Source organism: Piliocolobus tephrosceles, chromosome 4 (genome assembly GCF_002776525.5).
Source record: "Piliocolobus tephrosceles isolate RC106 chromosome 4, ASM277652v3, whole genome shotgun sequence".
Classification (NCBI taxonomy): Eukaryota; Metazoa; Chordata; class Mammalia; order Primates; family Cercopithecidae; genus Piliocolobus; species Piliocolobus tephrosceles.
This window is the reverse complement of record NC_045437.1, coordinates 142,842,931-142,855,779: the sequence shown is the minus strand read 5'-3', so window position 1 is coordinate 142,855,779 and position 12,849 is coordinate 142,842,931.

The following is a 12,849-nucleotide window of genomic DNA, read 5'->3' as shown; positions in this document are numbered from 1 at the left end:
TGCCTCCGTGAGTTCATCTTATTTAGAGTCAGCATGTAAATGAGATCATGTGGTATGTGTTTGTCTTTCTTTGTCTTTCAGTGCCTGGTTTATTTCATGTAACATAATGTCCTCCAGGTTCAACTGTGTTGCAAGTGATAGGATTTCCTTCTTTATTAAGGCTGTATAGTAAATAGTATTCCAGTGCATACATATCATAGTTTCTTTCTCTATTCACCTGTTGATGGACGCTGAGGCTGATTCCTAGCCTGCGGGTCTCAAGAGAAGAATGTTTTATTACTTCTGGATCCTCATGGAGCCTACTCTATTGCTTGGTCATGGTCTCACCTTTGGCTTCACCTCCTCTGAAAGTTTGTTCTGGTTTTTCCAAACAGAGATAGGTGATCCTCTGAGGTACCTGCTAAGTCTCTGTTTAAATGTCTTTACTAATAGGCTAAAGGCTTCTCGAAGGCAAAACTATCTTGTTTAGAGTTGAATACATATTACCCGAGGCACATGGCAAATATTAAAAAAAACAAAAACAAAACAAAACAAAAAAACAGAAGAAGAAGAAAAAAATAATTTGGCAATTAATTAAGACCAATCTTTCTCCCCCACTGCCAGAATCCATTGCCGTGGTCTCTATACCCATACCCGTCACCATGGTTCCCCTTGAATAAAGTCTACCGTACCATCTTTTTTTTTTTTTAAAAAGAAAAACAATTAAATGGATTAAATATATTTGCACTTGGTGAAACAGAATGTTGGATTTGAGATGCTGCTGTGTATTTCAGGTGTAAAATAATCTTCCTTTGCAATACACACAAGAGAATAAAGTTTAGTTCAAGTCTAGATGATACTGGCTGTCCTGAGGAATGCTATAAATTCACTTGATTGGAACGTGGACTTGTGAATACTTAAACTTATTGATTTATCAATACTTATACTTTGCATGTATCAAAAGACCATTTTATAAATGGGAAAATTAACTAAAGTATGGACAAAAGGAGGTTCATCCAGCATCTCAGAGCCAAGGCTAGGGCAATGTTTCTTACTTACTAGTTAGTACTCTTCACAAGGCACTAAACCACTTCTGCAAAGTAATCAGGCAGCTCTGCTTGCACCTTGTGTGGTGTCGCCTTCCCAGGCCTCCCCAACCTGTCTTCTCAAAAAGACACTGGTCTTGCCTCTCTTGTACAAAGGGTTGTGAGTCTAGACTCTAGATCACCACTGTTTGTATAGGACAGACAAAGCCAGAGTCTCCAGTAAAACCTAGACATTAGAAGGCCTTCAGTGAGGTAGATTTTTGCCATCAGGGTCACTACTGATGACTGAGCACTGTGATTGTCCGAGAGGCTAGTGGGGGAATGACATTCTAGTGTCCTTTATCAGTTAGGCCACGGACCCTGACACATTGCTGTGTTTGCCTGGGAAAGGGCGCATATTTTTCTAATCATTACAAGGGCACTCTATAATAAGTGAAGGCTGTAGATACAGCAACTTAAGATAGAAATGTGCTGGCTTCTTAGGAATAGCAGCTGGATAGGGCAAGCAGACAAATCCTAAATCAGCTGCTTTTGGTGGTCTGTTGTCAAAAAGCTAGCACTGTCCTGAGTGTCAGGATAGCTGGCCTCAATTCCTGTCAGTAACACTGGCTCATTGCATGGCCCTGATTCAGTACCCTCCATTCTCCCTGCTTGTTGTTCTTATTCTTTCTCTTCTCATGATTTTTTCCTCACAGCTTCAGGTCTCAGCTAAAATGTCTTGTCTTTGGTGAAAACTTCTGTGACTCTCTAATCCAATTCAGATCCCTATGTGATTAACTTTTCTACACTCTGTATTCTTTCTTCTCAGCACTAAATTTTGATGATTTAATGTCTCTCTTTCCAAGGAATGTTAAAATCTCAAAGGGAAGCATTCTGATCAGTCTTGTTCAGGGAGTTGACTTTGGTGTTTACAATAATGCCTTGTTTGCAAAAGATACCCAACAAATATGCATTGAAGACATGAGCTAATAAATAATGCTGAGAACAGGAACCAGGTTCTTTTGGTTATTATCTGAGTGACTCTGGCAAATGACAGATACCCTCTGGGTCTCAGTTTTTACATCTGTAAAAGGGACATAATATAAATTCCTACTTATATATCAGCACCATTGTAAGAATATAGGAGATAAAAATAAAACACCTGATAACTATAAATAACCTTTAGTGTTGGCCATGTTAATAACAGTTGAAAATCTGTGATTTATCTTCCACTGCCATAAGAAAGTGAATGTGCTTTAGGTAGATGAGAAACTGAGATTATGAAAGAAGGTTTTATCCAAGCAGGGAAGAAGATGAAAACTTTCTTCTACAACACTATTCTAGCTTGGTAAGAAGGTATAGGAATGAAGGAAATAAATGTTTTAATTACTCTGGACTTTTCCAGACTTAATTAAAAATCATCTGAGTGCTTTTTTTCTCAAGGTAGGAAAGAATTACAATTTAGTTTGGCAATCTCATGAAGAGATTTCAATGTGGTTAGAAGCATGGGTTTTGGGAGCACACAGAACTGAGTTTGAATTTCAGATTTGCCCCTTATGAGCTGTGTGACACTGTAACCTTACAATATTGTCTAATTTCTCTGTGCCTTGGATCCAGTGCCCATAAAACAGGAGTAATGATACCTCTTGGTGTTTTTGTGAAGATTAGATAAGAAAATTTGTAAAACTAGTACAGTGCCTTGCAAATACTAAGTGAAAAATAAATAATAGACTTGTCTATTCTATTCTACTCTATTGTACATTGAGTTGTCTTAGACGAGGGAGTGACATTTTAGGACCACCACCACCACCACCACCACCACTAATAATAACACTAATAGGCTGCCTCCTCTGGTCAGGTGCTGAGTTAGATACAATGTATCAATAAAATTGTTGAGAGGCTACCATCACTATTCTCATTTTATATAAGGAAATTTAAGCTTAGAGGAGTTTTGCCAGGGTTACAAATCATATATGAGCCAGAGCAGGGAACTGGACATGCAAACGTGTGATTACAACATTCCTGCTTTTAGCTATTCTGTTAAGTTGCACTGGCATATGCTCATGGTTGCTACGGGCAAAATGTCTGGGCCAAGCAAGGAACATCATGTTACCAACCTGTGTGCCCACAGATTCATCTGTGCCAACTCTGCTTTTTTTTCATTAGCCTCTGAATAAAGTTCTGGCCTATTCCATTAATTATGTTTTTGCTCAGTTTGATAAAGCAAACATGCAGTTTACACGGTGTCCTTTATATCCTCGGCAGAAATAGGACTGAAGATAGGGCTGTAGGATAAAACACATGATGCCCAATTAAATGTAAATTTCAGATAACAATGAGGAATTTTCTTTTAGGATAAGTATATACCAAATATTTCACAGGAATACTCATGCTAAAAATTATTTGTGGTTTAGCTGAAATTAATTTTTTCTTACATTTTTAGCTGAAATTTAAATTTAACCAGGCATCTGGTACTTTTATTTGTGAATCTACCTGGAGAAGCCCTCATAATTCTTTTCTTATTAAAAAACCCGTGATCAGGGAGTGCAGAATAGGACTGAGAGAGGTTACATAAAGGATTAAAGAGTAGTATGTAAGAAGTTGAAATCATATGAGGAAACTAGAAGTCATTAAAGGGCTCTAGTTCCTCTTTAATATCACATCTGGAATATGTTTCCTTCTTGCAAGCCTCATAAAGAAATCATAAACCCCTCTCTTGTTCTTGGTTCATTCCAGCTAAAGTTTCAGACTAGTCTTGGAAAGGATGCATGTGGCTTCAGCTAGTGGTCCCATTCCTATGGTGTCTACATGCTGAGGAGTGGTCCCACTCTCTGTTACCCTAATCACCTTCCTCTATGTAGCTTATACATTAGTCAATCTTCATGCCATAGATCCATTTAACAGTTACTTTTTCAATGAACATTTATTTATTGAGCTTATACTATTTGCCAGGTACTCTGCCAGGCACAGGGGAAAAGAAAATACAAAACAACAATCCCTGACCTACCTTTGTTGAGGAGGCAAACATGTAACCAAATAATTGCAATTTAAATATGAGAAATGCTAATGGAGTTGTGAACAGATTCCTATAGAAGACTAACAGGGAGTGGTTAACGTTGCCTGCCGGAGGGGGTCATGGGCAAATCATTGTTTGGGCCTTGAAAAGTGATTGTGTAGGTGTTCACTATGCAACCAAGGTGTGGAGAAGACACCTCAGGTAGGAGGAATGACCTCTGTGAAGACACAGAAGCATGGAAGGACATAGCATATTTCTAGGAGTGAACCTCAAATTCTTCAGTGTTATTAGAAGTGAAGATTGAAGTAAAATAACCGAATCTCAAAATTTGTTTTAATTAATGAACATGTTGGAAGGAAAAAAATGGAGGGGAAAGAGAAGAGAGAAGGAACAGAGAATTTGGGGGTGTGGAGTAAAAAATCATTAAGTATTTAAACTCACAGCTAGGAATTTTTTCTCTCTTCCTGTTCCCTAATTAGAATTTCAGATAAGGACATTGCCATCCATCAAATTACGGCAGAAATGTGAATTTTCTTTACCTTTTATTACCACAGAACCAATTTTCTCACAAAGTGCTATCAATTTTCCTCTTAAATATCCTTAAAATTTAACTTCTTTCACTTCCACAATAAGTGTCACAGTTGGGGGCTTCGTCTGGACTCTTGGAATAGCAATCTAAAGTCTCCCTGATGTTTGCCTCTCGCCATTCCAGGCTGCCCTCCACACTGCTGCCATTTTTATCTCTCTATAACATAAGTATGTTTCCATCCTCTGTCATGTCTCTAATAATTTCAATGGCTCCTGACTACATATAAATAAGGTCTTTCATATTTCATTCACAATCAATATCTCTAGCTTCTCTTTAGGAGTAGTATGGAGTAATCTTAATGCACAAGTTCTAGAGGCAGGTAGCCTGCATTCAATTTCTGACTTCGCCAGGGCTGGTATTTACTGGGCATGTACTGGGATGCTCATATCTGGTCTACTAGGCTGGGTTGGTGTTTGCACCTAGTTGTTGAATAATTTAATATCTTCTCAGCTACTAAATGTGATTTGGCAGTTCACTTATACTCTCTAAACTTTAGTTCTCCGTCTTCAATATAAAGATAATAAAAGTATCAGTTGCAAAAAGTTTTAATAAATCTGAAATAAAATATCAATGAAATAAATAAATTATAAACGAAATCATGCTATAAAAAGCTTAGCGTCGTGTATGTCTAACAAATGCTGACTATATGCGTTATTGCCTCTCACCAATCTCTAACCATGTCACCTCCTGTTTTACCTTTCCAGGCATGCTCCAGAACTTTACTTATTTTATCACCCTACTTGTTCTGCCTGAAGTAGCCAAACCCCACCAATTCATCCTTCAAACATTCAATCCTTCGGAAAGACATTGTAACCACATCCCTGACTTAATCCACGGTACAATTAATCACTTTTCCTGTGTGCTCACTGTGCACACATCTCTATTATATTAAATCATGAGTTATTGTTTATACATCTGCCGCTGTCATTAAGTTACGAAAGCATTCTTTGCATCATTTCAATTTTGTTAAATTTGTTAAGGTTCGTTGAATGACTCCATAAAATCTATCCTGGTTAATGTTTCCTCTGCACATACTAAAATATACATTTAAGTTGGAGTATTTTATGAAGGTTAATTAGGTCATTTTCATTAATTGTGACAATCAGATTTTCTGTATCTTTACTGATTTTCTATCTGCTTATTCTATCAATCACTGAGAGACTAGTTTTGAAGTCTCCAAATAGAGTTTTAAATTTGTATACTTCTCTTTTCTTGTCTGTCAAATTTTACTTTATAGATTTGAGGATCTATTGCTACTTGCTTATACATATAGGATTGTTATGTTTTCTTAGTTAATTGACTCGTTTCTGATTATGCAATGTTCCTTTTGTTGTTTTTGTTATAGGAGACGGAGTCTCTGTTTCTCGCCCATGCTGGAGTGGAGGGCTATGGCGCGATCTCGGCTCACTGCAACCTCCGCCCCTGGGGTTCAAGAAAGTCTTCTGCCTCAGCCTCCCGAGTAGCTGGGACTAAAGGCACACCCTGCCACCCCCGGCTAATTTTTTGTATTTTAGTAAGGACGGGGTTTCACAGTGTTGTCCATGCTGGTCTTGAACTTCTGAGCTCAGGCAATCCGCCCGCCTCGGCCTCCCATATTGCTAAGATTACAGGTTTGAGCCACTGTGCCCTGCCGCAATGTTCCTTTTTGTCTCTGGTAGTATTCCTCGTTCTGAATAGTATCTGTTCTCATGTTAATATAACCATTCCAATTATTTTGTGTGTGTTTAATGATAAATCTTTTTGCATTCACTTGCTCTCATCTGTTTTTATATTTAAAGTGGATTTTTTTTTGTAAACAGTGTAATCTATCTCTGTTTTATAATTAATGTGTTTAGATTGCTTACTTTAATGTAATTATTAATATAATTGCTTTTAAATCTACAATATTGCCAGATGTTTTATTTTCCATCTTTTGGACTACTTTTGGATTCACTGTTTTGGATTGACTGTTTTTTATGGCTCTATGTTACCTCTATTATTGACTCAGTAGATAAACCTACTTTAATTGATCACAGTTACTCTTCAATTTATGGTTTTCAATTTATAGTTTGACAATTTATAGCTTTCATATCAATTATGTATTTATTACCTCATTTAGTCTCACAAAAACTTTGTAATTTAGGTATTATTATACCCTTATCTGGCATAGATAAATTATACATAATTGGCATAGAAATATTTACACTATTAATTTTGTACTATAGTCTTCTCAATTTAGAGGGGAGTCACTATTTCCATGTAATTAATTTATATATTTTTAATGTTCCCTTCACTCCATCCTATGTACCAAAGTAAGGCACGACATAGTACCTGTTTTGAAGTGTTGCCTCCCCCCTCAGTCATAGCTCCAGCTGCTAGAAAAACAAAAGCCACTGGACTTTTAACTGCCTTCCTTATTTACATCTGATTCCTTGGCTTGGGCTTTGGCTATTGTTCCAGTGGGACTCTGGAATCACCTCTGCCACTGACATTTTATATAAAATGAATCATACAATATGTGGCTTTTTGTGTCCAGCTTCTTTTACTTATCATGTTTCCAAGGTTCTTCTGCATAATAGCACGTATTAGTACTTCATTCTTTATTACTGCTAAGTAATATTCCAGTGTATAGATATACCACATTTCATTTATCCATTCCCCTGTTGATAAGCACTTGGTTTGTTCTGCTATTATTTGGCTGTTATGAATAATGCTACTGTGAACATTCCTGAATAAGTGTATGAATGAACATATATTTTAATTTCTCATGGGTATACACACAGGAATGGAATTGCTGGGTCATATGAGAACTCATTTTAAACTTGTGAGAAACTTCCAGACTCTTCTAAGCATTTACGCTATTTTACATTCCCACTAGCAATTTATGAGAATTCCAGTTTCTCCATATTATAACCTACCGTTTTTATTGCATTTTTTAATTCTAGTCATCGTAGTAGGTATGGAGTGGTATATAACTTTGCTTTTGATGTGCATTTCCCTAATGGATAATGATACTGATCATACTTCATTGAGCTTATTGGCTTATTGGCCCAATCATTTTGGTAGGCCAACATTACCCTGATGCCAAAATCAGAATGAGAAATGACAAGACAAGAAAATTACAAATTAATATCCCTCAGAAACATAAAAATAAAAATCCCCCCAAAAGTACTAACAAATCAACTACGTAGGGTTTATATCTGAAATGCAAATATTATTCATCATTTGAAAAATAAATAAATTCAGTTTACCATATGGTCAGATTAAAGATAAAAAAGCATATAATCATTTCAATAGATACAGAAAAGTCATTTGACAAGATTCAATATCTGTTATATAATACACATATATACTTATATATGTATATATATAATAGTATGTGTGTATGCATATACCTCTCAGAAGACTAGCAATAGAAGGGAAATTCCTCTACTTGATAAGGAACATCTATAAAACACTCACACTTAAATATGTTAACATCACACTTAATGATGAAAGACTAATGCATTCCTCTAGGATCAAGCACAAAACACAAACATCCTCTCTCCCTATTCCTTTTGGATGTTGAACCGAAGGTCCTTGCTACTGCAATAATGGAAGAAAAAGAGTAAAAGGATTGAAAAGGGAGAGGTAAAACTGTCTGTATTTATAGAAGGCATGACTGGCTATGTGGAAAATCTCAAAGAATCTACAAAAATGTTATTAGAAATATTAAGTTTCTAATACTTAACAAGGTTAAGTACTTGTAAATACTTAACGAGGTTGAAGGATACGCAGTTAACATATAAAAATCAATTGCATTTGTACATAGTTGCACAGAACAATTGGAAATTGGAATTAAAATGTGCCTTTTCTAATGGCACCAAAACCATAAAATTCTTAGATATATATCTAACAAGATAATGACAAATTATGTTTGCTTATAACTATACAGTTCTATTAAAATAAGTAAAAAATGATCCCTAAATAAATAAAGATATTTATTGTATTCATGAATTAGAAGACGCTGGCTCTTCCTAATGTGATCTATAGATTCAACAGAGATCTAATAATAATTCTAGCATCATTTTGTATAAAAACTAGCCAACTAATTTTAACATTAAATGGAAAGGCAAATAACTAGAATAACAAAAAAAAAAATTTGAAACAATAAAACCAGGTAGAATGAAGTCTGAGGCACCACTCAAACTAATATCAAGGCTTCTATAAAGCTCAATGATTAAGACAGTATTACATTGGAGAAAGGCTAGGCATATTGATGGAACAGAAGGCAGTCCAGAAACATACATTTGTATGGTCAATTGCTTTTCAATGATGGTGCACAGGTCAACCAATGAAGAAAAGATAATGCTTTCAATACGTGATGGGAAGCAATTGGATGAAAAGAAATAAGGAATAAGTGTTGATCTATATATAGTTATATAAAAAGTAACTCAAAATGGGTCACAGTCCTAAATGTGAAAACGTATACTCTAAAATTTCTTGAAAAAAATATAGAGGGAAATATTTGTATCCTTGGATTAGATAAAGGTTTCTTAGACATAATACCAAAAACATGATTGATATAGACAGAAATACACTGTTAAGAAACAGCAAAGACAAACCATAGATTAGGAAAAAACTCATACATTTGTTAAAAGATTTGGAGCCAGTATACATAAATTATGTTTTCAAAACTAAGTAATAGGAAAACAACCCAATTTAAACAAAAGGGGAAAAATATTTGAATAGAAATTCAGAGTAGACATGTGGAGGACAAGGATATGAAAAGATAATCTGCACCATTTGACATTAGAGAAATGAAAATCAAAACCATAATGAGATATTGCTATCCACCTGTCTAAAACTAAAAAATTAAAAATCAAATAAAAAAGCTAAAAACAATCAAAAACAAAATAAAAAACAGCAAGTGCTAAAGAGTATATAGAGAAACTAAAACTCTCATACCTTGTTGGTGGGAATGTAACATAAAAAAACAGTTTGGCAGTATATATACTCATATAAGTATATATACTTATTATATAACCGTAGAAGTATTTACCCAGCAATCTCACTCTTACATACATACTCAAGTGAAATCAATATTTACATTTACACAAAAACCACAGATGAATGTTTATAGTGGCTGTAATAACCCTAAACTTAAGCTCTAGTATGTCCACATAATAAAATATTACTCAGCACCATTAGGAATGACTCACTAATCTGTACAACAACATGAATGAATTTCAAAGTATTATTCTAAGTGGTGGGAGCTAGACTCAAAATGCTGCAACTGTATAATTCTAATTTCATTTATATAATGTTTTGAAAAAGCAGAACTATAGCAACAAAAAGCAGAACTTTGGTGGTTAGGGGCTGAGCAGGGAGGGGAAGGCTTACTATAAATGAGCACAAAGGAATTCTTTTAGATGGTGGACTTTTTGTGTCCTGAGTATAGACTGGTGACAAAATTGTTTGTGTTTGACAAAACTCACAGAATGTACTTTAAAGGGTAAATTTAAACTGTATGTAAAATATACCTTGATGTTTAACTATGTGTAAATTATACCCTAATACAGGAAAAGTATATTTATAATAGCCTTGATAGTGATGGTAGTGATTAGACTATATGTGAACTGGTGGTTATGCTTTCATGCCATTTCTGCAACAAACTTTCTGGGTAATCTTGAATACCTCTTTTCCCCCTTCGTAGGTCCAAATTTCTTCATTTTCCAGTGATAAATTTGGATGGGATAATGACTAGAGTTTCTTCTAGCATTGGCATTCTGTGATGACTGAAGATATGATTTCTGAGGTTGTTTTTATGTTCCCTCAATCTTTGAAACCAGATGCTTTTGTTGAGATTTGGGCTGGGCCCACATTCTGAGACATTTCCATACATGACAGGTAGGTGTGTGCTTGTGCATGAGGACGGCTAGAGGTCATCTGGCCACCACCCTTTATCCTTCCCATGCCTCCTTCACCAAGCTGTTTATGACTGATCTGTGAACAGCTGTCATTAACAGCAACCCAGAGCCCGAAGATGAATTTAAAAAAACAAAACCCCCCAAATGTCTTGTACATTATCAGGTATCCTGTTGTTTCTCTTGACTGAGCAGCTCGATAGGGTATAATGAAAATAATTCCCATTCTTAATGCCTGCCCCGAGGCTGGAACTCACGCATTCTTTACAATTACCCTGCCCACAAATGTAGGTCATTGTGGATATAATTATCCTCATTTTGTAAATTATTAAAAAGAAAAAAAAACAAACTAGCAGCAGCAATGACACAATAAAATAAACTAAGGCGTGAACATTTTAATTGACTACTCTATTATCAATCCACAAGTAAGTGGCAGAGCTAGGACTTAAACTCACTGCTATCTCATACTAAAACCATTAATAAAAAAGCATCTAACAGGGTTCTAGTCTGAAATATGGGAACCCGGTTACTGTTCATATACGTATTTATCTATTCCTTAATTTATTCCTTTATTGACAGATATTTTGTAACCTGTAAAGTATCAGGAAAGACACTATGCATAAGAGATACAACAGTAGATTGGATAGGCACTACCCCTGCCACCATGGAACCTACATTTTAGTCGGCGGGGAATGAAAAACCTCAGCAGGGAATTATACTTCAGCATCGTAATTGCTACAATAGAATATTGTGGGCAGATAAAGGAAGACCAAGGAAATCTCCCCAAGGAAAGTTATCTATGCTGAGATGTGAGAGAAAAGTAGGAGTTAGGCAATGATTTACAGGTAGGAAAAAAAAAAATGACAACTAGTGAGAAACTTAAGTAGTTCGGTAGGACCGGGACTTGAACTAAAGTGTCATGGAGCAGAGTAAAAAGAAATTGAAAAATATCTAGGGCTTGACTCATCCAGAATTCTGTGAAGTTTTTAAAATGGCTGGAACTTTTTCTAAGAGCAATATGCAAGGGTTTTAAATAGAGAAGTGACATGATCAGATTTTATTTTCCAGTTTCTTTGATCAGTAGTAGAAAATGAGAGTGAACCAACACTGAAGGCAAAGAGACCATTTAGGAAATCATTATTATCATTATAATCACATTGTTATAATAATGACCATGATGATAGTGCTTAGAGATGGGGTTAGAGCCAGTGGTAGTGTAACCAAGTGGATGGACTTGAGCAGTAAGTTTTTGTAACTTTATTAGCCCTAATGCTGCAATCTTGACATATATTTTGTAATACACCTTCCATTCTATTAAAAATAGTAGATAAAATATCCTACTAACACACGTAATTTCAGAAGTCCATAAAAAATTAAAACTAATACAAATAAGAATTAAAATACATAATATTATGTATTTTAATATGGGTACACCACCACCAGGAAATTAAGTCCTCCATAGAATTACAAAGTCCCTCCCTGAAGCATTGCCATTTTGATAGAGAACTACAAGATTCAAATGATATTCGGTCAGTCCCATTGACAGGTGTCAGTGATGACTGGATTTGTTGTATGAGGGCCAGGGAGATGCCAAGTATGTTTCTGCCTTTGGTGGCAGTGTGGTTGTGGTATATTACCCAGTATTGTGGATACCCAATGAAGAGAGCTGGGGACAAGAGAAAGATCATGGGTTCCGTATTGGACAGGTTGAATTTAAAGTGATTCTGAGACATTTACACTGGAGATGATTGGCAATTAGGAATTCTGTATGAGTAAATATAAACCTTAAGCCCAGAAGGGAAGACTTGACTTGAGAGATGGATTTGGGCTCATCATTTTACAAATGGGGGGGGGGGGGAAGCCATAGAGCAGATGAGACTCTCTAGGGATAGTGGGTAGAATTAAAAGAGAAGAACACTTAGGTAGGTGCTTGAGGACCACACGTAGCAAGAAAGCCCTGCAGGAGAAACTTCAAAAAGGCTACTTAAGTGAAAAAGGGTAAAAGAGAATACTTAGATCCCATAGAAACCAAGGAAAGAGAGAGTTTATGAAAAGAGAAACTGTTCTGCTGTGTTGGCTACAGATCTAGGAAGATAAGGTTTGGGATGCTTAATCATCTAGAAACAAGGAAGTCTTTAGTCACCGACAGAAAAATTGTCGGTGTAATGGTGGAATGAGCCTCATTGCATTGGTGCCTGGAGGTAGTAGAAGGCAAGGAAATAGATTCCATCAGATTCCACATCTCTCCAAGGGCTTGCATATCTGTGAAACATTGGTGTTGATGTCCCTCGTACACTTCTGAAGTACCTCAAATGTAAAGAACTTCAACATAAAGCAGAATAAGATACATCGGTA